Source organism: Gopherus flavomarginatus, chromosome 18, assembly GCF_025201925.1.
Source record: "Gopherus flavomarginatus isolate rGopFla2 chromosome 18, rGopFla2.mat.asm, whole genome shotgun sequence".
NCBI lineage: Eukaryota > Metazoa > Chordata > Testudines > Testudinidae > Gopherus > Gopherus flavomarginatus.
The window spans coordinates 22,828,579-22,856,253 of NC_066634.1; the positions used below are offsets into that span (position 1 = coordinate 22,828,579).

Here is a 27,675-nt window from a genome sequence, read left to right on the forward strand (position 1 = left end):
TCCGGCTTTATAAACCCGGCGCCCGGCGCTGGGGCGCTGCCTCTGGGATTTGCCTCGCCCCGAGCCATGTCCTGCCTCTGCTGGGGGCTGCTGCTGCTGCTCCTGGGCGGCCCCGCGCTGGCGGCCCCTTTGCGATGGGACAGATCCCCGGTAAGGTGATCCAGGGTAGCGGAGAGAGGCGTGTGGTAGGGGACTGGCTCTCGGGGGAGAGTGTGGGAGAGGGCATGGGCTGAGGGGCTGGCTCTGGGGGGGGGAGAGGGGGTAAGGACATGGGGATTGGGGAGGGGCTGGCTCTGGGGGGAGAGGAGAGGGGGTAAGGACATGGAGATTGGGGAGGGGCTGGCTCTGGGGGGCAGAGAGTGTGGGAGAGGGCGTAGGATGAGGGGCTGGCTGTGGGGGGCAGAAAGTGTGGGAGGGTATGGTATGAGGGGCTGGCTGTGGGGGTCAGAGTGTGTTGGAGGGCATGGTATGAGGGGCTGGCTCTGGGGGGAGAGGATAGGTGGTAAGGACATGGGAATTGGGGAGGGGCTGGCTCTGGGGGGCAGAGAGTGTGGGAGAGGGCATGGGATGAGGGGCTTTTGCTATGGGAGGAGAGGAGTGTGGGAAGGATCATGGAGTGGGAAGAGAGTAGGGGATTGGCAGGAGAGAGCATGGTGGGGGTAGGGGGCTAGGGGCTAGCCGTGGGGTAACATGATTGTGGGGCTAGAGGTGGGTTCTGGCTATGGGGCAGTGGAGGGCTATAGGGAGCTGGGTGAGGGGCTTGGCGTAGCTGTGGGTGGCCTGTGCTTTAAGTCCTAGAGTTCAGTCTCAGGGAGCTGCTTTGCTGGCTGCTCTGGAGGGGAGGGGTCTGCTGGGGGCTCCCCTCCAGGTGGGTTGGCATGCTGAGCGGGTCGGGCTGCAGCCGTGTCCCATGCGTGGGGCTGGGCAGACCCTGGCGGAAGAGGATCGAAGCTGCAAGGGAATGGGACTGGAGCGGGGTCAGCCTGGACGGGGCGTTGAGTTGCCCAGAGGCCTGGGCCAGCCTTGCTCCTGGGGGTGCCGAAAGCCGGTGAAAGCATCTGTGACCCCCCCAGGGAGGATGGAAGCCCATCGGTGGTGGGTAGCTGCTGTTCCTTCAAGCTGGGGGACACTGCCTGGAGGCGTGTGGGGCGGGGGCAGCCGCTTCCTGAGGGGCTTTAAAGGGGAAAAAAAATCTGATCACCTCTCTCAATAGTCCAGCTCCCTGTCCCCGAACATCACCCCGATTGCCTGCAAAAGCAACCCCAGCGGATCTTAGGTCCATCCTCTTCCCCCCCACCACCCCAATTCAGCTCCTCCTACAGGTCCCTGGGTTTTGCAAGGTTAGGGCTGCCAAGTGGTTTTCTCTTTTGGGATGCTGGGTGAGCGCTGTTTTCAGCTTGTGGGGTGCAGAGGGATCTGTGGAAACACTGTGTCTCCTGTGTCTGTAATTTTCACTCCATGCATCTGAAGAAGTGGGGTTTTTTCCCACAAAAGCTCATGCCCAAATAAATCAGTTAGTCTTTAAGATGCCACCGGACTCCTCCTTGTTTTTGTGGATACAGACTCACACGGCTACCCCTCTGGTACTTAATAAGGGAGTTAGAGCAGGAATGGGGGAGCCAGGACTCCTGGGTTCTCTGCCAGCTCTGTGACATAGGACAAGTCGCTTTGGCTCTCTGTGCCTCAGTTTCCCTTTCTACAAAATAAGGTGCATTTTTTTGTTTGTTTTTTAACCTATCCCCTGGGAAGAGAATGGGTGCAGGCAGATGATTTAGTTGGGGTTGGTTCTGCTTTGAGCAAGGGGTTGGACTAGATACCTCCTGAGGTCCCTTCCAACCCTGATATTCTGTGATAAGCCTGAGTGCTCCTCTAAGGGCTTGGAGATGCTCGTGCGGAAGGGGCTGGCTGTTGGCACTTGCGGTCGCAGAGCCGTGACCCGGGAGCTCCTGCCGTGTGCTGAGGCTGAGTGGCCGGACATGCCTGGGGATGGCCATCCAGGCCTTGAAGTAATCGGCTTCTGAATCGGCCTCGCAGAAGGCGTGTTGGGTGAGATGCTGACTGTGCTTTGCCCCCTCTGGTTTTTGGAAGGAGAAGCTAGGAAACTCCCCAGCACAGAGCAAACCGCTGCGCTTGGGAAGAAATCTCCCTGATCTTTCCCATTGGGAGAGCCCTTATCTAGCTGCCTGTGCCTCCCCGGGAGCTGATTTTACAAGCGTGGGTTCCTGAGCATGCTGCTTTTAAAACCAGAGCATGGTCCCTGGTGGGACTCAGTGCTGTTAAATCTGACGTTTGAAGGATCTAGTAACTCGCCCCCTCACTTGAAACCCAGATCTTGAATCTCTCTTGCTCAAGTCTGGGTTCCGCTGTCGGCTCTCTGTGGCCTGGTGGGGGAGTCGGTTTGTCTTTGTGCCTTGATTTCCCCACCTGTCAGAAGAGGGCTGCCCTTGCTACTTAGATGAAAAGACCTTCAGGGCAAGGACAGTCTTGCTACGTGTCTGTGCAGTGCCTGTGGGGGGAGGGCGGCTGATTTTGGTGGGGGACTGCGCAGCACCCAGTGTGAGAGAGCAGGGCTGGGGTGATCGGTAGGTGCCGCTGGAGTGTGACTGATTGAGATTGGATCTGTGGAAATGGGGGTGCAGGAAGGGCAGGGCCTTCCAACTCTTAAACTGCAGCTCGAGTGGGAGAAGGGGCCCTGTATAAAAAATATTCTCTTGCCTTGCCTGTGGGATCTGAGAGTTAAGCTGGGTCTGTTCTGGCCGGCTCCCGGAGCTCTAGTGCCCTATTCTGTTGCTGTGAGGCCGACTAGAACCCAGCTCCTCTTAAAAGCAGCAGAGAATCCTGTGGCACCTTATAGACTAACGGACGTTTTGGAGCATGAGCTTTCGTGGGTGAATACCCACTTCGTCAGACGTGCATCTGATGAAAGCTCATGCTCCAAAACGTTTGTAAGTCTATCAGGTGCCACAGGATTCTCTGCTGCTTTTACAGATCCAGACTAACACGGCTCCCCCTCTGATACTCAGCTCCTCTTAGGCCCTCTTTGGCTTTGCTGGGCTCCAATTGGGGCTCAGGCTGTGCCCGGGAGCCCCCGTTGTACAGGGTGCTGCACGAACTCCTAGTCAGCGTCGCTGCGTCAAGGCGCTCACAGCTTTGATGAAGAGTAGGATGGGAAACTGAGGCACGGAGCTGGTAAGAGATTTGACCCGCAGTTGCCTGGCAGGTCAGCTACAGAGCTGAAACTGAGAACCCAGGCTTCCCGGGCCAAGGATCTAACCACTAGACCATACTGCATTAAGGAGGGGAGAGAGAGAGAGTGCATGTGTGCGTGCGTGTGCGTGCGTGTGTGTGTGTGTGTGTGTGTGTGAGAGAGAGATTTGGGGCAGCCTTTCCCTCTAGCAGCTAGTCTACAGTGGCTAAAAGCCTACTGCTGCAGCTGGCTAGGGGAGTCTCTCTTCAAGCAGCACCAGCTCGGTTCTCTACCACGTGAGCTGAAGATCCTGGGTTCAAATCCTGCTCCCTGCCTATGGTAGATGACTGTGTGGCATGTTAACATCAAGCCCTTGTTCTATTCCGTGGGGGCTGGAATTGCTCCCTTGGGATGATCCTTGAGAACTGGGGCATTGTGGCTAAGTCTAAGAAGCCCTTTGGGGGTAGGTGGGAGTCAGGTCTCCTAAAACATTTTCTAGCTTGTTCTCAGCTGCATGGACGGGGGGCAGAACTATAGACTCAGCTCACCACCACCCTCGGTTGCATGTCACCTTCCTATTCTGGGGGTGTATCGAACTTTGCAGTTCTGGCAGCGTGAGGGGTGAATTGACTCTGGCCATGGGGACCGCCCGGTGGGACCAGCTACAATGAGATGAGTCTTGAGCTTCTGCTTTGTGTCTGTCCACCAACAGGCACCACAGGGTGACTCTCGAGGCTGGGTAACGGCCTAGACTGGGGATCGGATGGGGCGGACTGCAGAGCGGAAAGCGAGTCTCAGAATGAGCCAGCATGGGCTGGATGTGGGGGGTAGAAAAGACCCCGCCTAGCTGGTTACAGCTGCATGGCTCTGGTGACTCTCAAACTTTGTTACTAGTGACCCCTTTCACACAGCAAGTCTCTGAGTGCGACCCCCACATATAAATTAAAAACACTTGTTTATATATTTAACACCATTATAAATGCTGGAGGCAAAGCAGGGGTTGGGGTGGAGGCTGGCAGCTCAAGACTCCCCATGTAATAACCTCATAACCCCCTGTAGGGTCCTGACCCCCAGTTTGAGAACCCCTGTTCTAGCATCTAGGTTGGCAAAAGCCGAACTGGCTGGTAAGCGAGGGCGGTGGGTGGAATGAGTTGGCTGGATCTCAGCCAAACACCCAGTGGTGGGCACCAGTTGCGCATATCAACACGGCAGGCTCCCAGACAAATGAGAGTGGGGTGGTTTAACGAGGAAACCACAGTTTCTAAGCAACCAGCATGCAAAATAACCATGGGGGGGGTGTTGTAACAGGGTGGAGGTTCCCCCAGAACCGTAGTGGGGTCATAGTGCACCTTCCTGTCCAATCTCCCATAGCTTCAGGGGGGTTGCTTAGCACAGATCTGCCTGTGGTGCAAACTACTGGGGGGGGGGCGGTGTCCAGTGTCTGTATTTAGTGCCTGACCCAGCCTGTGTGGGTGCTGATGCACCTTCTAATTTTAATCACAGCTTCCCTGGCCCCATGCTGCCGTCATCCCTTCTTGGGCCTTGTATATATCAGCCTTAGTCAGCTGGGGACGTGGCCAGCCCCTGCCCTGGAAAGTGATCAATACCGGCTGGGTTTGCTGGCTGGCGCGTGACCTTGACTCCCTGATGCAACAGGTGGCCCGGCTTTACCCGTGCTAGAATATCAGCGCTGCCCGGGGTGGGCCAGAGAGCTCCCTGCCGACTGCATGGGGGGCTGGTGGAAGGGGCTGGATGGAGAGCTGACTCCCAAGAGATTGGTTTAGCTGCACGGCCCTTTCTGCATCTCTCCGCTTGTGGAGTTGTGTGCATGAGGGCCAGCTGCCTTTGGCACCTCTAAGGTCACTGGGGACAAACATTATCCGGTGCCGCTGATGCTGCAACACACCAAATGCTCGAGTTGTCTGGCCAGATCCTGTGGCTGCAGGGCTGTGAGGAGGGGCTGAGCGGTGCTGGCTGGAAACTGCATCAGCATCCTTGGAGAAGAAAATGCCACTTTCATGGAAATTGACGTCTTTCTGATCCTGTCAGTTTCATCTCTTTTGTTGCATTTTTCGGCGGGGGGGGGGGAGGGAACAAAAGGAGCGTGTCAGTAATCTCAGAACATCCTGTTTTGACAATTTGGAGACGGAATATTTTTATTTTTTGCCCTTTCAAAACAATTTATTTTTTTAAAAATATTTTGTTAAAAGATTGTTTAAAGGTCAAAATTGGAACAAAACACTTGGACCCAAAATGAATGAGGTGGGTTTTTTTTTTCAGGTTTTTTGTTTGTTTCAGAGGAACTTTTTTCTGCTTTGTCTCAGAACAGAACGATTTGAAATCCCGGCATGTCCTGGGAAAGGGAAAATCCCATTTCTACACAGCTGTTACTGAGGTCCCACCTGGCAATCACTGAACCTTCCAAAACATGGGGGCAGGGGGATGTCGCAGCTAAACCCATGTCATGCTGCTGCAGGTAGCTTCATTCCTAGTAGGGCTGGCAGGGACCTCGAGAGGTATCTAGTCCAGTCCCCTGCACTCCTGGCAGGACTAAGGATTATCTGGACCATCCCTGACAGGTGTTTGTCCAACCTGCTCTTAAAAATCCCCAATGATGGAGGTTCCACAACCTCCCTAGGCAATTTATTCCAGTGCTTGACCACCCTGACAGTTAGGGAGTTTTTCCTAATGTCCAACCTAAACCTCCCTTGCCGCAGTTTAAGCCCATTGCTTCTTGTCCTGTCCTCAGAGATTAAGGAGAATAATTTCCACCCCTCATCTTTGTAACAACCATTTATGTACTTGAGAACTGTCCTCATGCAGTCTGAGGTCTTCAAACCACAATTTGAGGACTTCAGTAACTCAGACATAGGTCGGGGTTTGTTACAGGAGTGGGTGGGTGAGATTCTGTGGTCTGCATTGTGCAGGTCAGACTAGATGATCCTAATGGTCCCTTCTGACCTTAAAGTCTGAATCTGAGTCTATGTCCCCAGCCTCTGTCTTCTCTTCCTCACTCTTATTTTTACATGAGAGGTCGCCACGGATGAAAAGTGAGTTGAGCTAGTTTTATTAAGGCTGGAAGTCTTGATAGGAGGCTCCCTCAGTAATGAGGGAGGGACCTTAATTATATGGCTAAAGAGGTCCAAAAAACGGGTTCCTAAAATTAGAACTGGCTGGGGAATGTTTCAATGAAAATTGTGGGCAAAAAGCCCCCACAAAAGCAGCTTTATTGAGAGCAGGGCTGTTCCTGTGGGCAGGGTCGGTCCTGACGAATTTCCTGATTTGATGGTGAGAATTTTGAAATGGTCAGAACAGGACTTTTTGTTTCAGAAGTTTCCGGGTTTGGGTCTTAGTGCCAAACAACTTTGGGTTTTGAAACTTAACTTTGGTTAACGTTAAAAGGGCCAGAATCAAAATATTTGAGGAGCTGGAGAAATGTTTTGCTTCACCTCCACGCTGACTCCAAGGGAATCCTTCTGTTTGTCGTTCAGTTTTGTTTGGTTTTGTGCGTGAATTTGATGCCCCACCTCACCCCCAAAATCTCAAATTTTCATAGAATTTCCTTCCCTTCACTCCCCAGCTGTACCGCAGGCTGGATGCACAGGTCGCTATTTAGGCTCCTACAGAACGAGTTTGACCATCAAGCTGGTTTTCTCCTCCTAACACTTTACCTAGGCCTCTGTCTCTAGGCTCTTCCTGAAAATCTCTCCTCCTCAATCTCCGCTTCTTCATGCGGGAGGATTGGAAAGCGGGTGTGTGGGGGGAGGGGGAAACCGAGGCTGCTTCCCACGCTGGGTCCCCACAGCACAGAACTCCAAGTGTCCCGCTCTCTGGCTCACCTGCATCCTCGGTTCCTCCTCCACCCGTCTCTGTAGCAGGAGCCTGAGCCAGGTGTGCTGCCTGGGGCCTTGTCTCCTCCTGATGGGAACTTGAATTGGGATCAAGCCCCCTCCAGCAGTTTCTTCACATCTCCGGTTTGCTTTGGCAGCTGGGAGCTGGTTGTCTTGGCGCTGTGGGTTTCTGGGAGGAGATTCTCCCTTGGATTAGGTCTGGCCTGGGGATTTGCTGCACGTGGGAACCATGTGGGGCTGGGGGAGATAGTCTCCAAGCAGACTGAGAGGGGCCGTTTATATGGCCGCTACAGGGATTGGAGGAGGGGAGCATGCAAGGCAGGCATGGTGCTCGGTACTGTACGGACACGTGTAGGGGGACAGTCCCTGGCCCAAAGAACTCATGGTCTTGGCTAATGACAAAAATGCAGTTGAGGGGATAGAACCAAGTTAACCATCTTCCTGGCTTCTTAATCTGATGTTACTAACCCCTAAGGTATGATCCTTAGTGTTTATATCCCTTGCTCTCAAGGTGTTTTACAAAGGCAGAAGGATCACATTCTCCCCCTTTATAGAGTGGGGAAACTGAGGTATGGAGCTGGACAGGGTTTCCCCAGCAGTAGAGCCAGGAATAGAACCCAGGTCTGCTGAGTCCTAGTCTAGTGCTCTTGCCAGTAGGCTGCACTGCCTCCTCTAGCGTCCTCACCCCACCTGGGAGAGTGGTGCTTGCTGAGGGGGGAGGTGGCGATGCTAGTGTAGGGGTGCATCATGGGGGGGGTAACTCCACATCCACCCCTCCAAGGTCTCCTCCTGTCCCCTATGGGGGCTCTGAGGTACCAGGCCCTGAAAGCTTCCAGCTGAGTTCATGGTAGCATCAGCTCTGCCCTCCACCACAGCTCCATTTGCCCCCCACTCCCCGAACGTAGCAGCAATGCAGCAGAGGTGACATAGCACAGATCAGACCCGCCCCCCATGCATGCCCCAAGACCTACACCCGCCCCCCCCACTTGCTCAATTTCCTCCCCCACCCCCCCGCATGCCAATGCAGATCCAGCTGTCTCTGTAGGGCAGGGCAGGCAGAGCTCAGGGTGAGGGTGGAATCAGGAAATAATCAGGGATTTTTTTTTCCCCATCCCACTCCCCCCCTGCCTATTTCCAGGCAGAATCCTACTCTGTACAGGCCGTGGGAACCCACCCAGGTACTGCTGCCCATGGGCAATGAACGCGCTGTCCCAGGACCCGGGCCAAGGAGCAAGAGCAGCATGTGAAGGGGAAATGCCAGACAGACATCGAGCCACCCCTAGGCTCGCTCTCCTCAGGTGTGGGAGGGCCTTTAATTGATTTAAGAGGCAGCTTGTGCCAGGGAAATCAGGGTGAGGGGAAGGCAGGCCCAGTCCTTTCATTCCTCTTCCCGCATCCTTCCCAAATTTGGAGGGGTCAGGCTGAGGATCTGGTAAAGGGGAATCTCTCTGGCCAGAGTCCCACTTTCGCTGGAGCAGAGAGGGACACCTTCCATCTCCAACCTCCTGCTCTGATCGTGGTGAACCCAGTGCTGGTGAAAGAGACAGAACTTTGAGCAGCTGGTTTCTGGCCCTCATGGCACCAGAGAAGCTTCCACATGTCTCCCGGGGTGCAGCTCCGTCTTCCTGAGTCTGCAGGCAGCCCCGGTGCCTCTGCAGGTCCTCAGCACATCTGCTGGTCAACGCCAGCCAACCCAGTTCTTTGGCAGCATCTCTGGGGCTGGGAAGAATTGGATCCGGTGTTCACTGCATGAGGGAACAGTCTCTGAAGAGCAGCGGGGTACGTGGGACTGGGAGCTAGAAATGTAAGCTGGGATGGGGTAGCCTAGCAGGAAGGGACCCCTCCTCTTCTGCCTGTCACATTTCACAGGCTTTTGGAATAGCCTGACGGAGCTCTGCTCGAGGCAGGGGCACATGGATTGGTAACTAGGTGAAAGCACAGGTAGCTATTGGGTGGGGGGAGCCCTGCTAGGCCAGCCCTGGGCTCTCCCACCCCACCTCACCCCTGTACAGCTCTGCCTGTGTCCCTCAGTCCTGGCCCTGCTAGCCCAGCCCTGGGATTCCCCCTCAAACTCTGTAGCATCCCCTTCCCTGTCCCTGTTGCACCGGGGAGGGGAGGGCTGGAGCTGTGGCTCTCAGTCACCTGATTATTAATAATCTAGTCTCCCCTTCATTACTTAAAAGCCTCTTTTGGGCAGAAATCTTGAGGGAGGGGGGGCGCAGAAGGAAGGGGTGTGTGATCTCATCTTCAAGACTGAGTCAATTTCAGCCCCATGGATTATTTCCCCCCTGCCTCTTTTCCCTTCTCAGTCTAAGGGCCCCCTTCATCGGCCTGGCCCCGTCGTAGCGCCAGCCTTATACAGCGAAGGCTCTTGTTGTCTGAAGGGGGAGGGATGGAAGCCGGGGGGGGGGCATGTGGCAGGTACACAATGGCCCTTTGACTCGGTGGCAAGGGCTGAGCCGGGAGCGCATCACTGTGCCACCAGAGGCCCTAACAAATTACCCCTGGCTGACAGCTGCATGGGCCTGTCTGTGTGCGTTGGCAGGCGCCGGCGGCCGGCAGGCAGTCGCAGGGGGGGAATCAGCGGGAGTCTCGGGGGCGGACACGGCCATGAGATGGATGGGGCTGGCTTGCCAGGGCCCTGACCGCGTGGCGGGTGTCTGCCAGCAGCTGGCCAGACGCACACGCCTTGCAGCGGGAGGGGGTACGCTCCCTGGGGGGCGTCCGTCCGCCCCGCTGCAGGGATGGAGTGGAGGTGGGAAGAGGAATCTGACCAGATATTGGTGTTTACAGGTATTGCTCTCTAGGGCTGAGCTCCGCAGTCCCCCGGTGGTTGGACCAGCCCATCAGGGGGGCAGTGCTGTCTCCTGGCCATGGCTGGGGAGTGTTGATGCAGCTGAGGCTGGGGGGGAACACGGGGTGCGGTCTCTGGCTCCGGCTGCCAGAATTAACCTCCAGGTGAGAACCGCCCTGAGCGACCCTTGATGAAAAGACAATAACTCAGCGGAGCAAGTTTCCCAGCTAAATGGTAATGCAGCCCAACAGCCGATTATTAATAAACCGCTTGGAGCCTGACTTATTTGTGGGGGTTACAATCGGGGCTGGAGCCCTTGCCTGAGAGCGGGGAGGGGTTCCCCCATTGCATCAGGGGGCTGCCCCCAACTGCTCACAGTCTAACTAGACAAAGTCAGGATCATTATCCTCATATTACATCTGGGGAAACTGAGGCACATAGCTGGGTCTGGAATCTGGCGCTCTTGGATCACAGCCCAGAGCCTTCACCCCTGGACCACAGAGGAAGCCACGAAGCCTCGTATCGGGCGCTGTGACTCCAGTTCTTCCACTAAATGTGCCCATCTTGAGGCCAGCTCCACAAACCAGTCCGTGGACAGCCAGTCCCCCAGCCCGTGGGTGAGATAAGTGCTGCAGGGCTCGCCGTTCTTTCATGCGTTTCCTCCCCCAACCCCTTCCTGAGGCTGAGGAGGAGAGGATGCTTTGGGGGGTGGGCAGGTGGGGGCAATGGTGGTCCGCTCGGAAGCAGTGTGCAGGTGGCATTGCCCACCCCAAATGTTCCAAAATCATGAAGCAGGCTCCCCCCCAAATCCCGAGATTGGCTTTAAAATCATGAGATCTACAGATGACAGATGGGTTTTGTTTTTTTGTAATTTCCTTTCTGCATTTTGAGCCTTTAGGGGGCCCTGGGGCCGCATTTTGAAGCTTTCTCTACAGTCACGAAGGCTAGAAACTTACGATTTCTTTAAGAATGAAGGCTGAGATCCTCACACATCCACCTGACTTCAGGAGCTGGGGCTTTAAGGAAAATGATAGTTCGCAGGAGAGTCATGACAAAATCATGAGTTGGCAACACTGCAGTGGGGCTGGGCCTGGGGGTGGGAATAGGGGGCTGGAGGGACCCACAGGTCTGATGGGGAGCGGCTGTTAGGCTGATTGAGTCTGGTGTGGTTCGGGGTCAGGGGTGGATGTGGAGCTAGAAGGGCCCATGTGGTCTGAGGAAGACCTGTGATCTCCCATGCCTGGGCTGTCGGGTTGGGTGCAGAGGGGTGCCTGGTGCTGGTGGCTAGGTAAGGAAAGTCAAGGGGGTTGAAGGAACCCACCTGCCCAGGCTGGGATATACAGCATCCCCCCTGCAGCCCTCCTGTCCCCGGGCCTGGCTGGGTCATGGGGGCAGGGATTGCCAGGGGCTGCTACTTTCATCCTGCCAGTCAGGGTTCACTGGAGCCGCGGCCTGGGGCGGAGTAAATAAACCCTGGGGGCTCGGCTCCCGCGTGGCCTTTGTAATCGCAGAGCAGCTGCCAGGAAAAGCGAGTGCCGGCACGGGCCCCGAGCCGTACCGGGAGCCGTCGGGTCGGCTTTCTTGCCTTGGCTCCCACGCAGGGAGCCCATGTCCCTCTGAGGAGCAGCCTGCAGGGCTGTATTCCCGTCTGTGTGCATGTGGGCCAGCTTCACCCAATGCAGCTGCCTCTGGGGTGAAGCAGCTGTTTGTACTGGGGTCCCTCAGCCAGTGCTGAGATGCAGCTGCCTCTGGGGTGGGGCAGCTGTTTCTGCAGCAACCCCCCCCCCACTACGACAAGGGGTAGTGGGAGTCAGGACTCCTGGGTTCCCTGGTGAGTGACAGAGTCAGGAGCTCTCCTTCCCTTCCCCTGCTGTAGAGGACCCCTGATACCTTCCCCCCGCCCACAAAGCACCGAGACTACACGCCTGGAGGAAGTCACAAGCCACCCTTCTGGTGGGAGTGGGGGTGGATGGACTGAGCTGATGTCTTCACACACACCCCCACTCCCTCTGCTGCATGCTTGTGAAGGGGGAGGCAGGGCCCAGCAGCCTTGGGGCTCACTTCCAGTTTCTTTCTTCTGTTCCTAAATCACATGCTTCAGGGCTTCCACTGGCCAGGGTCAGGAAGGGATTCCGCCCCTGCCACCATGTGTTCTGGGAAGTTTGGGAATTTTTTTTTAAATCTCCTTCCTCTGAACCAGCAGGGATGGCCCCGGTTGGGGAAGGGGCACTAGACAGAGTGAGCTGGGGCTCTGAGGTGGCCCCGGTTGTTCCGTCTCTCGCAGGCGCTTGCCTGGCTGGTTCTAGCTCATGTGCTCAGGGTCTAACTGATCGCCAGAAGGAATTCCCCCGCCCCAGCTCAGAGCGGCGGGGACCCTGATGGGGTTTCGCCTTCCTCTGCAGCAGGGAGGGCGGGTCACTTGCTGGGATTACCTGTGGTTGATCTAACTTCCCTGCCATTGGCGGGGCAGGGGAGGGTCTCGGGTGCCGGCGCCCCTCAATCTCTCCTGTTCTTTGCCTGGGGCCAACGGCCGTCGTGTCTGCTATGGGCTGGGATGCTTTGGTCTCAGTGGGGTAGCTGGTGGCCTGGGATACACAGCTTGGACGAGCTGCCTGAAGAGTGTGGGGCCTGCCTGCGAGCAGCTGTATAGTGGGAGGTGGGGAGCTTCCCTCATTAATGACCTTTCCCCCCCCCGTGACTTTAATACCACGCTGGCTATGTATGTGTGTCATGTCCCCTCTAGTGGCTGGAGCCAGCAGCGCTCACCTCAGACCCTTTGTGGCATATTTGGGGGGGACACAAAGGGAAAGGGAATTCTCGGAGAGGGGTGGTGGCAGGGCGTTGAGCTGGGATCAGGAGGCCCGGTCCATGACTAGTGTCTGTGTGTGGTTTGGGGGGCGTGGCACTCTATAGCCGGGTTCTTCTAGCATGCCCATCACCATGGCCTCTGAGCTGCTACCAGCCTCACGTCCACCAGCAGCCTGTGGTAACTAGCATCTGCCGTGTGGGAGCCGGAGGGGAGCGGAGACTCAGCCAGGGATGGACTCGCAGCTGGGGGGAGTGGAGGCCGCTCGGGGGGCCAGTCCGTGCCAGCTGTCCCAGCTCCTAGCGGGGTGGGGGACCTGTCTCGTGGAGAGGCGGGAGGAGTGATGTCACGTCTGTGCAGCTAAGAGACGCCTTTGATGGAAAGAGATGATGGGTGTATTTATTAAAGGGGGGGGCCCTCGGTTGGTGTCCTGTTTGCAGCGGGCTGGGGGGTGCCGCTGGCCTGGGGCTGTGAGGGTTTGGGAGCTTCGGCCAGTTTGCCCCCACCCACCCCCGCCCATTGATGTCACCGTCCCATCATTCTGTCAACAGCTTTGCCCTTCACACAGCAGCCAGGGCAGCGCCTGGCCTCGGCGCCCGCCCCCCACTTCCCATGCCAACACCCGCGGCCCTGCAGGATCCCAGCCCCTTGGCGCCAGGGGGAGGCCCTGGCTGGGCAGGGTGGGGATCGTGGCGCAGGAGCATGGAGGCTGCTGGTCTGTGTGGGGAGCAGGTATAGCACCCGGAGCATGCCAGGGCCTGAGGGCAGAATTCAGCCTCTCTGCCGGCAGCCCCCGTTCGCATGGACAACACCGGGTGTTGCAGGGGGCTGGGAACTGGGCGGCCGATCAGGCAGGCAGCCCGGAAGCGCAGGCCTCTGTATTTCCAAGTGGCCCCATTGCCGTGCAAGGCTCCCTACTCCCTCCCCCCCAACCCTCCCCCAAGTGCCTCTTATCTGCTTCTGGCAAAGGGCAGCAGCAGGGTTGGGTCGGGGTGCAGCGAAGCCAGGGGTGGAATTGCAGGGGGCTGCGGGTCAGGACTGAGGGGCACCAGCTGAGCTGGGGGAGGGGGGAAGCTGCAAGGTGGAATTGCAGGGGGCTGTGTGTGCACGGGCTGGGGCGCCCACCTGAGATCACACCCCTGCTCTGCCACAGACTCCCTGTGTGAGCTTGGGCAGGTCTCTTAGCCACTCCTTGCCTCAATTTCCCCCTCTGTATACTGGGGACAACAGCCCTGGGAGGAGCTCAGATACTTCAATAATGGGGGCCGGACATGTGCCTCAGAGCTTCTTGGGTGAACCCCCCCCCCCACTGACAGCTGCCTTTGCCCCCTGCAGTGGGGTGATAGGATGGAAGGACTCCCACCCACTGTCCCTCCTGCTTCATCTCAATCTGCCGCTAGGTGCTGTTCAAGTCTATTGCTATTAGGTGTATTACGGTAGCACCTGGGGGCCTGACCTCTGACTGGGATGCCTAGGTGCTACCGTAATACATCTAAATGCACAGCGCCTAGCGCAATGGGGGGTCCCAGGTCTCCCGTTGTGCCAGGCGCTGTCCATTTTTATTGCTATGAGGTGTATTACAGTAGCACCTAGGCACCCCAGTCACAGACTGGGCCCCCATGTGCTCAGTGCTGTACATACCCTTGGAGTTGGGCATCCAGGATTGAGAGTGGAAACAATCAGGTCCCCCCCAAATCCTGGATTTTCTCTCTGTCCTGTCTCAAGATCCTGCGTTGCTCTGTCAGTGACGGTCTCCGTTCCCGTGGGCCAGAGCAGTGTGTGAACTTATGGGGGGAGGGTCAAAGTTTACTTGGCTCCATGCCCTGTGAGCAGGGGGCTCTGCCCCACCAACCCTTGGTCTGGCGCACCCCAAGACGGGATCGTGGCATTGACAAATTTCCTGCCATGGAATATCCTGCAGAGCCCAGCTCCTGAAATCTGGGGATTGAGGGGCATCAGTGGGGCGGGGATAGCAGGGGGCTGTGGGTTGGGTTGAGGGGGGTTCTTTGGGTGCTCAGGGCAGGGATAGCAGGAGGCTGTGGGTCGGGTTGAGGGTTGGGTCCATTGAGTGCCCAGGGCTGGGATATCAGGGGATTGTGCATTGGTTTGAGCAGTGTCTATTGGGTGCCTAGGGTGGGGATAGCAGGGGGCTGTGGGTCAGGTTGAGGGGGGTCCATTGGGTGTCCAGGGTGGGGATAGCAGGGGGCTGTGGGTTGTGTTGAGGGGTATCTGTGGGGCACCCAGGGCTGGGATAGCAGGGGGCTGTGGGTCAGGTTGAGGGGCATCCATGGGGCACCCAGGGCTGGGGTAGCAGGGGGCTGTGGTTTGAGTTGAGGGGCACCCGAGGGGCACCTATGGCTGGGATAGCAGGGGGCTGTGGGTTGGGTTAAGAGGCATCAGAAAAGCTGGGGGGCAGGACTGGGATAGCCAGGGTGTCATGCATTCCCCCTTACATGAGTCCTTTACCATCACCCCACACCTCAGCCCCCATAACCACCCACCTGGAGAACTCCCGGCGAGGCGGCCACCCAGGGACCCCAGCTGAGCCAAGCCTGGGAAGAGAGCCGCGGTTCTGCCCCGGGGATGCGGATGGGCCGGGCACCAGACAGACGCTCTCCCGGTTTACAAGCGCAAGCAACAACCTGCCCATTAATCCGCCCGAGGACCTGAAACGTCGCCTGCCTCCTCCCCCGTCCAGCCTGGCACTGGAGCTGTGGCAGGGCTCCCCAGAGTCCAACCCTCAGCTGCCAATCACTCCCTCGCTGGCACGGTGCCCCCGGCGTGTGGGGACCAACGCGGAGATTCTTGTGTGGGGCAAGGCCTTGGGTTGACAGCCTCTCTCTCTCTCCCGGCCCAGCTACCTCGTTACCTGTGCCTGGCAACCGGAGACTGGCAGAGGGGCCAGTGCCCACTCCCTGGGTCTCTGTGGCATGGGAGGAGTGGCTCCTCTTTCAAACTCTCCTCTGTTAAAACAAGGCGCCCGCCCCTTGGCCAAGGCGAACCGCTGGCTTGGGAATCTGGCCCCAAGAGGGATGGGAGCAGACCTGGGAAGTGGCTCTTTAATTCAGAGGGGGATCCCCCCGCCCCCATGAATTGACAGCTGGGCAGGGCTGCCCAGAGGATTCAGGGGGCCTGGGGCAAAGCAATTTTGGGGGCGCCTTCCATTAAAAAACAATTTGCAATACTATGAATACTATATTCTCGTGAGGCAAATTGCCCCACTTCCCCCCCCCTCTGGGCGGCCCCGCAGCTGGGGGCAGACAGAGGGGAGCCAGGACACCTGGGTCCTATTCCTGGCTCTCGCACGTGATCTCTTGCAAGTGCTTCCTTTCCCTTGCACTTCAAGAGTCCACCCCCCCAATAAAATAGGGGGCAAGTCCCTCCTTCCCCCCCGACTCGCCACGCGTGGCTTGACCGACCTCCATGCATCGAGGGCCTGTGTCTGAAAGGAGCTGCAGAAACCCAGGCGTCCGGGCAGATCCAAATGGGGAGAGAACGGCGTGTGCCCACTGGGCACCTAAAGGGTTACGCCAGCGGCTTTAAGTGGCTGGCATGTCCTGCTCCCCGCCAGCCTGCGGCCTGGGCACTTGCTCTGGAAAAAACGCCAGCATCGAGCAAATGAAGTCTGAAAACTTTGTGGCTTTTAATGCGCCCCCCCGCACCCCCCCCCCTTTGCCTGGCATTTATTTACTGTGCAATTAGTTAAACCAATTCCTGTCCCCTGGCCAAGTCACACAGGGGTGAATTTCAGCATGGCTCTATGGGGAACCCCAGGGCGGGGCTCCCCATTTCCCGTCCATGGGGCACCTCCTGTGTTGATAGTCGAGCAAACACCTTGGCCTCCCGTCACCATCTGCCTGGGTCCAGGGCTACAGGCCTCAGATGGCGCCTACATTAACTTTCCGCCGCAGCCTAGTGGTTAGTGGGCTGAACTGGGATGCTGGAGACGGTGCTTCTGTTCCTGGCCCTGCCAGCTGGGAAGCTTCGTGCATATCACTCCCCGCCTCCGCATGCCTCAGTTTCCTCCTCTGTAAAATGGGGTGACTGATCCTGATCAAGCGCTGGGAGAGCTACTGAGAGGCCTTATTCATCCATATGGCTAAGTTCCTGCTCGTGTGCCCCTTCCCCCCGTGCAGGGGGCACTTTCTAGTCAGCCTGAATTCAGGGGGGCGGGTATGGGCTGAGACAGGGAGGGACCCTGAGAAGCGGGGTTTGGGGCTCTGCCGTCCCCTAGCGCGAGGGCATCCTTGGATGTGCGGAGGGAGGATATTTCCATATCTTACCCCCATATCCCCAAATAGCGATGCCTCTCTGAGCCAACACGTCAGCCCTCCGTGCTGTGTTCACCCCAATCCCTTCTGGGGGTCGCAGCCAGGAGGTAGGTGCCAGAGAGACGCGCCTGCTCCATTCGGGGCCCAGTACCCTCGTCTCAGTGGAGTCTGCAGCCTGATGGGGAAGGGGGGTGTTGGGTTGGAGCAGGTGGGGGCTGATGTGCAGAGGGGATTTGGGGGGGAAGCAAGGGGGTGCTGTGTGGGGAGCGGGGTGGATTTGGGGGAGTGCAGGTTGGATTTTGGGGGGGACAAGGGGCATCATGCAGGGTGGATTTTGGAGGTGCAAGGGGGGCCATGCAGTGTGGACCTAGGGGGACAAGGCAGCCATGCGGGGTGGATTTTGGGGGTGCAAGGAGGCCGTGCAGGGTGGATCGGGGGCAGAAAGGGGGGCCATGCAGGATAGATTTCGAGGGTGCAAGGGGGCCATGCAGGATGGATCTGGGAGGACAAGGGGGGCCATGCAGGGTGGATTTTGGAGGTGCAAGGGGGCCATGCAGGGTGGATTTTGGGGGTGCAGGGAGGCCATGCAGGGTAGATCTTGGGGGGACAATGGGGGCCATGCAGGGTGGATTTTGGAGGTGCACGGGGGCCATGCAGGGTGGATCTGGGGGGGGGACAAAAGGGTCCATGCAGGGTAAATTTTGAGGGTGCAAAGGGGCCATGCAGGGTGGATTTGGGGGGTGCAAGGGGGCCATGCAGGGTGGATCTGGGGGGACAAAGGGTTCGGTGCAGGGTAGATCTGGTGGGGGTCAGGTGTCTCACATCTCTCTCCGCTCCTCCCCTCCTTGCAGTTCATCATCTCGGAGAGCGAGCGGGGGCCGCCGTGCCCGGCCGAATGCCCCCGCGAGCGCCACCGGCCCGTCTGCGCCTCCGACGGCAAACTCTACCGATCCCACTGCGTCTTCCAGCGCGCCCGGTGCCAGGAGCCCCTTCTCCAGGACGCTGCCCCGCTTCCGCTGTGGGGGCACCCACCGGGACCCCACCAGTAGGTAGAGCCCTGGCGGGGGGAGGCGTTAAATTGCCCTGGGCGAGGGCACGAGGTCGGGCTCTGGTTCCCGTTCCCGGCTCTGACAGTCCGCGTGGGTGAGGTGGGAAATTCCCTGGCTTGGGAACTGGGTGATGTGTCCCCTGCCCCCAGCCTTGGGGCGGCCCTGTGGGATCCAGCAGCCCCCCGTGGCCCCCTCTAACCCTCACCTTTCCCCCTGCAGGCGTGAACCTCACCCGCTGCCAAGAGGATCGCGCAGCTGCCCTGGCCCGGCGCCAGGCCGACTCCATCTACGTCCCTGAGTGCGACGAGGACGGTTCCTTCTTGCAGGTACTGGTGGCAGTGGGGGCATGCATCTCCCCCCCCCACACCTCCTCTGGGGGAGAACCGCGGGGTCCATCTGCACCCCACAGCCTTCATGGAGAATCTCCCTCCTCCCAGCCCTAACCGCTGCAAGGAGTGGACATGCTATGCTCTGGCTGTCACCGCCCCTGCCCAAAAGGGGACCCCTCACTGTTCACCCAAGGTCTCTCCCCCGCTTGTATCAACATGTGTGGCGTCTGGGCATGGGGGGGTCCATGCCACGCAGCGTCCTTTAATGTGGGGGGTGGCATGAATGCCGTCCATCAAGCCCCTGTGCAGAAACTGGGCAGCCAACCTGCAGTGCCACGTGCATGGGGTGCAGCCTCCCTTCAGGGGACCCCGGGGGTGGGGACGGATCCTGGAAAAGGGGCTCACTGCGCCCAGGGCTCCGCGAGGGGATCGTTTTCTCTCCCCCCACCCCGAGAATTTCTGAGAGACTTGCCCCGTCCTGAATCCGGCCCCAAAAGTCCAAACCTCGCCCCTCCCCCAGAAAAATCCCCAAGCTCCCGTTCAGGGTCACCTGCCCTGTGCATCCCTCCCCCCCCAGGTGCAGTGCCACAGGCAGACGGGCTACTGCTGGTGTGCCACCGCCGAGGGCAAACCCATCAGCGGGACGTCCGTGCTCAACCAGACACCCAACTGCACAGGTACCTGGCAGCCCCCCCAGGCTGAGGCCGATTAAGGTTCTGTGGCCAGAGTAAGTGGGGGGCCCCTCCCCGCCCCTTCTGCCTGCGGCCCCCCCCCATGACCCCACCCCATTTTGCTCCTCCCTCCACGGCCCCACCCATGTTCCACCCACCGTCATGCCCCCCCACACACACACACTGTGGCCCTGCAACCTGTGCTCCTTTCTGCCCCCCCAGGACCGGAGAAGCTCTGTCCCCCCGCCGGCCCCCAAGTCGCAGTGGGGAGTGAGAGCTCCCCCAGCCCTGAGGCCTTGAGAGCACCTCCACTCCCGGGGCTGCAGTGGGGGTTCGGGTGCTGGGCCTTCCCCTGGCACTTCTGCTGGGGACCAGGGTTGGGGTGTTGGGGTTTCTCCCGCCCTACGGCTGGGGCTCTGGGCTTCCGCCACCCCATGGCGGATTTTTTCCAGGGAGGCCCCCGACTGGCCAGGGTCCCTGGGCTAATCCACCACTGCCCCCAGGTTGTGATCCAGGCTCCCCCCTCCCCCCCTCGGTGGTGCACCCCCTGCCCACCCCCACACTCATACACCCCGCAGCCTGCTGTGTGCTGAGCCCAGCATCTTCCTGATCCCCACCCGTCTGGGATGGGTCCTGTGTCCTCCTGAACCCTCAGCTGTGTCTGGGCACACATGGGTTATATGCCTAGGGCGAGGAGGAGGAGAAAGTGCCCCTATGGGGCGAGGGGTCTGGTCTGAGCCCTCCCTCCCCCCCGAAGGAGTTTATATTTAAGGACCTGGGAAGTCTTTTATGGAGGAAGAGGTCAGAGATAGGCAGGGGAGCTGGGAGCCAGGACTCCTGGGTTCTGCGCCCACTATGGGAGGGAGTGGGGCCTAGGGATTAGGGCACGAGGGGGCAGGCGTCAGGAGCCTGGGCGATGGGAATGAATTGTCTCTTGCTCCTCTCCAGGTTCCTATGTGGTGCGACCATCCTGGCAGGACCCTAACTCCTCACGGAGAGGTAACCCCCCACCCAGCCCTCATCTCTCCCCGAACGCTGGATCTGCCCCCTTGCCCCACTGCAGTGCCATGACTCCTGCCCGTCCCACCACAGCCCTGCTCCATCCTCTGCCATACCCGTCTGCATAGCTTAGCACCCCGGCAGGGCAGCCAGGGCGTGTCCCCAATTGGCAGTCGCTGCGCCCCACAGAATTCCCCAGCCAGCTGAGCAGCAAGTGGGGAGCAGTGAATGGGCACCCTCTAGAGGGAGACCCGGGTACTGCAGCTTGCTTCCTAATGGGTCTTTGGGGGTCCCTGTCCCAGACTCCAGCCCTGTAACCTGAGACTGGGAAGCTGCCTACCAGCTCCTTAGAACTGGGAGCCAGGACACCTGGGTTCTATTCCCCAGCCTGAGACGAGTCACTCTCCCTTCCTTGTGCCTCAGTTTCCCTCTCTTTGCTGGTTGGGGCAGGGGCAGGTGGTAACTACCAGTAACACAAGGCTGAACAAACATCAGGAAAGCGCCCTGAAGGGCAGGGGCTGAGGCTGGCGGCTGAAATAACGGGGGGAGGGAGCCGTTATGGCCCCCCCACCTCGCTTGTCCCCAGCAGGGCTGCTGGCGCTGGGGTCTGTGCTGTGAACTCCACTCTTTGGGCAGAATAGATGGCACTAAGACCTCTGTAATAGTGGCCTTCGAACTGTTTTCCTCCCTGAATGCAGAAGGCGGCAGACCCAGGCCCACTCCGGCAAGCCCCCCACCCCACAAACAGGAAGGTAAGAGACCCCCCTCCCCCGACTCCCATTTATCGGGGGAGCACGTGCCAGGCTGACGGACACACGTCTGCCACTTTGCACTCATGCCAGGGAGGGAGAGGAGCTTTCACCATGCCCAGGGGTGCCATCTGAACCCCCACTCACCCGGGGTGTTCCTGGGTCCCCTTTGCTCCCCTGGGCAAAGCTGCTGCTCTGCTGTTAACCTCGCGTGGCCAGGGGGCTGATCTCCTGCCCCCTTTATTCCATAATTGGCCCAGCCACCCCTCCCTCATGCCATTCCTACCTGGGGGGGATGGTTCCCCCCAAATGTAAGGGGCTGTGCCTCCTGGGCCCCACCCGGCACCTGTGAAGGAGAGATCCCTGTATTGCTCAGAGGCATCAGAAGTCTGTGCCCCCTGGCATGGTTTTGCCCTTGGCATCTCTGCTCACGCAGGCTGGGAGGAAACAGGGGGAGGGGATGCCTGCGGCCCCCCGGTGAAGGAGCTGGGGCATGCGCTGTGTGTCCAGAGAAGGCGGGGGTGGGAATTTTGGGAGGAGGGCCTTGGGGAGCTTCCTTCCCCCGGCTGCCCCCAAATCTCTCTCCACCGCTTTCAGAGGGGACCTCGCTGCCGTTCCTCATACCCATCATCCTCCCCGACTTCAAGCCCAACCGCACGGTGAAGCGGATTCAAGGTAACTCGGGGGGGCCCCAGAGATCCCGGGGTTCAGTTCCCAGCTTTGCGCCCCGGCTCTCCAGCTGCCGCCTGGGCCGATTTGTTTGGGGTCTTGTTCACAGGCCCTTCCCTGATCCAAGGCTGTGTCCTGGGGTGCAGAGAATCAGGGCGAGGGGCGGGGTTCAGTGAGGGATCATTTTCCTTTAGGTCTTTTTAGACTGAGACTTTCTTTCATACGGCACCGGGTGCCATGGGGCCCTGGGCCAGGCCTGGCGCTGATGCCATGCAAGTAAGAGCCCCAGGAAACCGGCTCTGGGATCCACTGTAAGAAACGTTGATGCCACCGAAGCAACATGGGGTGGGGGGATGATGACTGGGATTTCGGCAGGGGCATCAACCCCAAAATGGGCGGGGAAGGGAAAGGGAGCGAGAAGATTGGTCTAGTTACACTATGGTGGGGGCTAGGATCCAGGATGCCAGGGTTCCACTCCCAATTGGTGGAGGTGGGAGGTTGGGCACCCGGACACCTGGGTTCTGATCCCAGCTGCTGGAGCATGTGTGGGAGGAGGAGAGGGGGCAGAAGGAACTGGGTGCCCAGATACCTGGGCTCTGATCCCAACTGCTGGAGTAGGGGGGCAGGAGCGGCCTGGGTGCCCGGATGCCTGGGTTCTAATACCAACTGGTGGAGGGCGGTTAGGTGGGCACTGGGTGCCAGGAGAGTTAAAAGGTAAAAAGCCCCCCCATAATCCCCCCCTGCCCCCCGCATCCCACAGAGTTCCCTCCATCCTGCGAGCAGGAGCGGCTGGAGGCCCTCGAGGAAATTCAGCAGCACCAGCAGGAAGGGACCTTCGTCCCGGAGTGCGAGGGAGACGACACCTACAAACCCATCCAGTGCCACCAGGCCACGGGCTACTGCTGGTGCGTGCAGGCTGACACCGGCCGGCCTGTCCCCGGCACCTCCACCAGGTTAGTGTCGAGCGCCCGAGACCGCGTGGCTGTAGGTTGGCATAAACCGTGATAGTCTCCTGCCACCTGAGAGTGCAAGGGGTTAAAAGCCAGAGGCGGGACTAGAACTAGGGGAAAAACATCCATTTTTTGGACCCATTGAACATTTTGAAAATGGGGGGAAAATTCATTTTTATTTGAATTTTTCATGCAAAATGTTGGGGGGGTTGGTTGGACTACATCTCCCATGATGCACTAGGGCCAGGGAGTCCCATGATGCAACTGCCTCTCCAAGAAGGGGGGGCCATGGTGCATCATCAGAGGTGTAGTCCAGTCTGTGAGCCTAGACCACAGAGGAGAATGGGATCCTGAGGCACCAAAACTACAGCTCCCAAGATGCACCACAGCCACCCCTCTTGAAGATGCAATTACTGGTGGGGAGTTTCTGGCCAAGTGCATCATGGGAGATGTAGTCCAGTCAGGGAGCCTAGCCCATAGAGGAACAGGGAAGCATGAAACACCTGAACTACAGTTCCCATGAGGCACCGTGGCAGCCTCTCTGGATTGAAATATTGAGGCCGTCCTCTTTTGGATGAAAAATTCAATTTTTCAGGTGGAAACAGACACACTTTTTGCGGGGGCGAGGGGGAATTCTGTTTTTCAAAGGAAAATGTTTGCCTGAGTCAGGACTTTGATGGCTGGAGCCAACTCTGGGATTACAGTCTTCAGCCGGAGTCACCCCAAGTGAATGTTGGTGCGTGGCGCTGGGCAGACCTCTTTCGTCCACATGGGTGCTGGCGAGGGGTCCCAAGGAACGAAGACTGAGTGGAGGATACAGAATCCTTGTTGAGTTGTTGGCCATCGGTCTAGTGAACCCATAAACGTGTGCAGAGAAGAACTCAGGGAGTGGATTTAATGTGTGAACTACTGAATCACTCAGTAGCCCACATTATGGCTAATGCTAGTGCTAGCTTATGTGGTCATAAGGGGAGGACTAATGGCAAAATGGGGCTGGGAGCCAGGACTCTTGGGTTCTGTCCCCCGCTCTAGGAGGGAAGTGGGGTCTAGTGGTTAAAGCAGGGGGGGCTGGGAGTTGAGACTCCCTAACTCTATTCCTGGCTGGTTATTTGGCCTGGGCCAAATCCTTCCTCCCACCCATCCCCTCTGTGCCTCAGTTTCCCCTCCTGAAAACAGCAAGGAGGTGTTGCCTATGGGGTATGTGTGGAGAGGGGTTGGAAGCATCAATAATCCTGCGAAGATCAGCCCCTTTCCACCACCTCAGCGCTGGGAGCTGCCAGTGCCACATGCCAACCGGGAAAGTCCAGGTGTTGACTCATCTCTCTTCCACCCAGGAACTTCCCGCCAGACTGCGAGTCTGATGCTGCGGCCAAGAGCGCAGAGATGGGCTCTCTCTTCCGGGACAGGGCGCTGCCAGGTGGAGAGGGGGTGTGGGGGAAAACCAATGGCCTTGGCAGCCTAACTTCCATGGGTAGCCTGGGGGGCTCGGGTTCTCCAGCCATGTGCACTTGGCTACTCCCAGTGTCCTGCCAATGAGTGGCCCCCATGCAGCAGGGAGTCTGCTGAGGCTGCCACAAGGGAACTGGCCAAAGCTGGCACAATGCCCACGGTTTGGTGAGGAACGGGGCTGAGCCTGTCGCTGACCGGGCAGAGCTTCCCGAGTGGGTGTGGGGGTGAGAGATCACAGCCTCCCCTGACATTGAAGCACCCACCTCCTAGAGGGGAAAGGCCCCGTGCCCCATCCCTGCCCCCGTGAGCCAGCCAGTCCCCCACCCTGGGGCTGGATCACCAGTGCCCCCAGAGGGGAAAGGTCCCATGCCCCATTCCCCACCCCCCTGAGCCAGCCAGTCCCCTGCCATGGGGCCAGAAGAAAGCCAGCACCCCCCGACAGGGGCAAAGCCCCGTGCCCCATTGCTTGAGCCAGCAAGCCAGTCCCCCATGCTCCTCTCCTGGCCACAGGGGCTTGTAACTATGAGAGCAGCAGGGTGTCCCTTTGCTCTGAGCCCCCCGCTGACATTGGCTGGGGGGACCGTGGCCACCCCCAGGCCAAAGGACTCTGAATCCGGCTGGCTGCCGCCTCCCTCCAAGCATCATGCCGATGTCTCTTTCGTCCTCCTGGCGTGGCCTGCAGTGGGGATGAGTCACGGGTGGGCAGCTCCCCAGAGCCCCCCATAACCCCCCCACCCCTCTCGTCCAGGCTGCCCGGGTCCCAAGAAGGCGGAGTTCCTGTCCAATCTGATGAAGGCCTTGACGTCCGACATGATCCAGTCCCGCCTGATGCCCGTCACGTATAGGAGGTGAGCCGGGCTGGAGCAGGGGGCCCGGTGAATTCTGAGGGGCGAGCCGAGGAGACTCTGGCGGGTTCTCCCCACACACTGGGGGATGCCTCGTTGCTCCGTAGCGACCCTTGCTGGCTGATGGAGGGATAACCAAGAAGCAGGGTGGGGCCGGTGCTAATGACAGAGCTCAGCCCTGGGAAAATCTGTGCCCAGTTTCACAGGGGGACCGCGGTGGTGCAGCTAGTCATTCAGCCCAGAGCCGTGGGGCTGGGTGTGACCAATGGGGCTGCCTGGGAGGTGGATGGACTCCTATTCCTGGCTCGTCGAGGAGTCCAGAGTCCCCCCCCCCCGCCCTCCTTTACTTCCCCCAAGAGAGGGGGGTACCAGTGACTAGGATGCTGCTCCCAGGCTCAGGGAACCTGGATTCAAGTCCTAGCTCTGCCACTGACTTGCTGGGTGAGCAAGTTACGGCGGCGTCATGTGCCTCAGTTTCCCCATCTGTACAATGGAGATAATAGCTCAGCTGTGCCCCACAGGGCGGTTGGGAGAAGCCTAAAAGGCCTCACACCCCTCCTCCATGAGCCAGCCACTGTCTGCCACCCTCTGCCCCCCCAAACAACTGGGTTCGAAAAGAAACTAGATGAGGTCCTGGGGGACAGATAGGTCCATCAGTGACTATTAGCCAAGCTGGTCAGGGATGTAACGCCGGGCTCAGGGTGACCCTCAGCCCCCGACTGCTGGAAGCCAGAAGTGGCTCTTCCCCCAATCGCCCTGTGCTGTTAGATGGACCATTGACTCTCAGGGGAGGAGCGTGTTTGCAATCCCCTGAGAGCTGTGCTTGCCAGAGTCCCTCTGCGGGGGGGGACGCCGAGGCTGGGCCTTCAAGCCCCGGCAGGTGACGGCGTCTCTGCCTCCCGCAGGCTGTCGGATCGCACGCCGGGCCCCAGCCTGGAGGAGCGGGCGGCGCGCTGGCATTTCGTGCGCCTGGACAAGGACTTCAGCGATGGGCTGAGCGAGCAGGAGTTGCGGCCCCTCAAGCTCTACGTGAAGCAGCACACACGGCCCAAACGCTGCGCCCGCAAGTTCCTGGAGTACTGCGACCTGGACGCCAACCGGCTCGTCTCCCTGCCGGAGCTCAGGGGCTGCCTGGGGCTCAGCTAGCACTGGGTGGGCATGAGCCTCCTTGCTCCGGGGGGTTGGCAGCTGGCTTTGGATTAGGTGGCAGCAGAGCCACTGGGTTGTGAGTTCAAATCCAGCCTGGGCAGGACGGATGGGGAGGTTGGCTGGTGTGAAACCCAGTTCCCGGTACTCTCAAGTGGGCAGGCTGGGGGCATGTGCCCAGACGAGGGAGGGGGAACTGTATGGCCGCAAAGCTGCTTGTCTGGGCCAATCTGGGACTGGAACTCAGGCAGCCTGGCTCCCAGCCCCACTCCCCTCCTGTATCTGGGGGGTCTGGATTCGCCAGGGGGGCAGCAAGCAAGGGAGGGGAGAGCCCAGTTTTCTTGCCCGAGGCAGGAAAAAAAAATCCCCTTCCCAGGCATTAGTTTGCCTTAGAAAAGGGGTTTTCAAGTGTCACCCCCCTGCAGTGAAGAGTTAATTTACCCAGAACACCTGAGCGGTAACTCAGGGCAGAGCGCGACCCCTGCCCGGGCAGAGCCTCTCTCGGCTCCGCGGTTGATTGGCTAGGGGATGCTTCCGAGGGACAGATGGTCCCCCCTGAGCTTGTCGTCTCTCCATGGCAGAGCTGGCATTTCCCAGCTGGCCGCCCTGCGTGAGACAGAGCCAAGGGGGAGGAGATGCTGTCTTCTCCTGGCCCAAGCTCTGCTGCTGAGAGAGAAAATGGTCCGATAAAAGGTATCACCTCCTGCTGTCTCGAAGATATTGGGACCCACACAGCTACACCACCACTGGACAGGTTGGAGAGCCAGATGGGCAGGGGGCAGGCCGGGGCTGGGAGGGTAGAGGCTGCGGGTTGCTCATTTCAAGGCCCGAAGGAACCATCGTGTTCATCTCCTCGGGCCCCCTGGATAGCCCAGGCCAGAGAACTGCCCCCAAAACAATCCCTAGAGCAGATCCTGGCTTGGTTAAAAAATTTTCCCGGATGGAGAATCCACCACAACCCCTGGGTAAGTTGCTCCACTCGTTAGAAAGGTGTCCCTTATTTCTGGTCTGAATCGGCCCATTTCAGCTTCCAGGCGCGGGATTGTGTTAGACCTTGGTCTGCTAGACTGAAGAGCCCCGTATTCGACATTTGCCCCCTCCCCTGCCCCCCGTAGGCACGGTTAGGCAGGGATCAAGTCACCGCTTCACCTTCTCTTTGCTGAGCTACACAGACTGAGCTCCTTGCGTCTCTCACTCTACAGCAGGTTTTCCAGCCCTTGATCATTCCGGTGGCTCTTCTCTGAGCCCTCTGCAACTGATCAGCCTTGAAGGTCACCCGCAAGGCTGTGTACAAAGCCGCCTTTCAAAGTTCTGGCTTTGGTGGGTTGGAGGCAGCATGATCTGCTGGTTAGAGCAGGGGGGCTGAGAGCCAGGACTCCTGGGTTCTATCCCCAGCTCCAAGAGAGGGATGAGGTCCAGGAATTGAGTGGGTGGCTGGGCTGAGAGCCAGGACTCCTGGGTTCTATCCCCAGCTCCAGGAGAGGGATGAGGTCTAGGAATTGAGCGGGTGGCTAGGCTGAGAGCCAGGACTCCTGGGTTCTATCCCCAGCTCCAGGAGAGGGATGAGGTCTAGGAATTGAGCGAGTGGCTGGGCTGAGAGCCAGGACTCCTGGGTTCTATCCCCAGCTTTGCACGGCCTTGGGTCAGTCTCCAAACCTCGGTTCCACTCCTGCCCCTTTGCTATGCGAGCTCTGGGGCAGGGCCCCTCTCTCCCTGTGCACCCAGCACCCTAGGGGCCCCACACTGCTACCATGATCCATGCGGCAAACACTTGCATCTAACTGGCGTTTCTCTTTCGCCAGGCATCGACTCGAAGAGGGGCACACCCCGCTTCGCCCTTCCCACCCCCAGGGGCGCTGCCTCGCCCAGCACTGCATTCCCACCTCTGATGGCAGATGATTTGCACTGTG

General features: G+C 58.9%; 1 pseudogene; it reads left to right on the forward strand.

The window, feature by feature from the left end:
- Window positions 1-27,655, forward strand: LOC127037081 (SPARC-related modular calcium-binding protein 1-like; annotated as a pseudogene).
- The last annotated feature ends 20 nt before the right edge of the window (window positions 27,656-27,675 follow it).